Here is a 2,500-nt window from a genome sequence, read left to right as displayed (position 1 = left end):
GGGCGGCGGCGCATCCTCAGCGCACACAGTCCTCAATCGGACCAGCACACTGCAGATGTCCACCGCGCTTCGCACCGGGCCCGCGAGGACCTACTTTGGCCGCACGGCGCCGCGTGCAGGGTGCGCCGGCGCGCAGCTGCGCCGCCTGCCGCCTCCGTCGGCCGGCGCGCCTGCCACTGGCCGCCCCCACCAGCCGGCTGTAGCGCGTGCGCCCACGCACCGCGCGGCCAGCACGCCGGGAGGCCCCCCCTCACCGGCCGGGGACGGTCCCACCCAGCCACCGCCGCGTATCGCTTCACACCCAGATGCCATTCACGTTCGTGGGCATGGTGGGTATCGCTGGAACAACCGGTTGGTAGCTCAACCGATCGTCGCCATCACTGATTCACCTCTAGCGAGAACAACCGCACCACAACGGTTTACCAGTTGTTCATTTGCATAACGTCACCAGCAAACGTAGGCGTCCATCGCCATTTGCAAATTCAACGATTGTTGCATGCCTGTGTCAGGTGTCACGACACACTATGTCTGCCCACATACACGCAACAACATGTGCACGCTTCGCGAACACGTGGAAGGTGGCCCCCGTACGTATGCGATGTCCATTGCGCGAACGACTGTCAACCGGCCTCTGTCGCATGTCGCAGATGTGGAACGCAGTGCACCATGCTATCACGGTGTGTGAGAAGAGACGACTACGTCTGACAACACGCGCCACTACATCAACAGACGGCTCATGCTGATCGCCATCCAGGGCATACCACACTGCAATCCAGCTCTTATAGGGAGACGACACGTAGCTGAGTGCACAACATTTGGACCGCATGGTTCGCCGTTGTTGGCGCAGTCGTTGTACGGTCACATGTACCACGATGTATCATTCAGTACATGAGGACCAATGTGCAGTACAGTGTGTGATTTGGACGTACAACATCAGCGGACAGTTGACACAGGCCGTACCACAGCGTAGGCTAAGTGCTTCGCACATGCGAATGCCAATGAACAACTGCAAATGCCAATGAACAACTGCAAAGGGCATTGAGCATGTACGTCCTGCTGCCATCCACATTACAGTGTATAGCTGCAAGGTGTTTAACATGAAGCGATACACTGGGGACCGGGCAGTGCGAGTAGCAAACTATATTGCGGGGGTTGCAGTTAGGCAACACTACACTAATTTAACGCGTCGTATGACAATTACAGAGCAGGTTAAGGCCCAACGTGTGTTGGGTTAAGGCCCAACGTGTGTTGGGTTAAGGCCCAACGTGTGTTGGGTTAAGGCCCAACGTGTGTTGGGTTAAGGCCCAACGTGTGTTGGGTTAAGGCCCAACGTGTGTTGGGTTAAGGCCCAACGTGTGTTGGGTTAAGGCCCAACGTGTGTTGGGTTAAGGCCCAACGTGTGTTGGGTTAAGGCCCAACGTGTGTTGGGTTAAGGCCCAACGTGTGTTGGGTTAAGGCCCAACGTGTGTTGGGTTAAGGCCCAACGTGTGTTGGGTTAAGGCCCAACGTGTGTTGGGTTACGTTAAGGGGCAATGTGGGTTACGTTAAGGGGCAATGTGGGTTACGTTAAGGGGCAATGTGGGTTACGTTACGGCGCAATATAGGTTACGTTACGGCGCAATATAGGTTACGTTAAGGCGCAATATCGGTTACGTTAAGGCGCAATACAGGTTACGTTAAGGCGCAATACAGGTTACGTTAAGGCGCAATACAGGTTACGTTAAGGCGCAATACAGGTTACGTTAAGGCGCAATACAGGTTACGTTAAGGCGCAATACAGGTTACGTTAAGGCGCAATACAGGTTACGTTAAGGCGCAATGCAGGTTACGTTAAGGCGCAATGCAGGTTACGTTAAGGCGCAATGCAGGTTACGTTAAGGCGCAATGCAGGTTACGTTAAGGCGCAATACAGGTTACGTTAAGGCGCAATACAGGTTACGTTAAGGCGCAATACAGGTTACGTTAAGGCGCAATACAGGTTACGTTAAGGCGCAATACAGGTTACGTTAAGGCGCAATACAGGTTACGTTAAGGCGCAATACAGGTTACGTTAAGGCGCAATACAGGTTACGTTAAGGCGCAATACAGGTTACGTTAAGGCGCAATACAGGTTACGTTAAGGCGCAATACAGGTTACGTTAAGGCGCCATACAGGTTACGTTAAGGCGCAATACAGGTTACGTTAAGGCGCAATACAGGTTACGTTAAGGCGCAATACAGGTTACGTTAAGGCGCAATACAGGTTACGTTAAGGCGCAATACAGGTTACGTTAAGGCGCAATACAGGTTACGTTAAGGCGCAATACAGGTTACGTTAAGGCGCAATACAGGTTAGGTTAAGGCGCAATACAGGTTAGGTTAAGGCGCAATACAGGTTAGGTTAAGGTACGACATAGGTTAGGTTAAGGTACGACATAGGTTAGGTTAAGGTACGACATAGGTTAGGTTAAGGTACGACATAGGTTAGGTTAAGGTACGACATAGGTTAGGTTAAGGTACG

This window comes from Schistocerca americana, unplaced genomic scaffold (genome assembly GCF_021461395.2).
Source record: "Schistocerca americana isolate TAMUIC-IGC-003095 unplaced genomic scaffold, iqSchAmer2.1 HiC_scaffold_170, whole genome shotgun sequence".
NCBI lineage: Eukaryota > Metazoa > Arthropoda > Insecta > Orthoptera > Acrididae > Schistocerca > Schistocerca americana.
The sequence above is the reverse complement of the archived record's forward strand: the minus strand, read 5'-3'. Positions refer to the sequence as shown.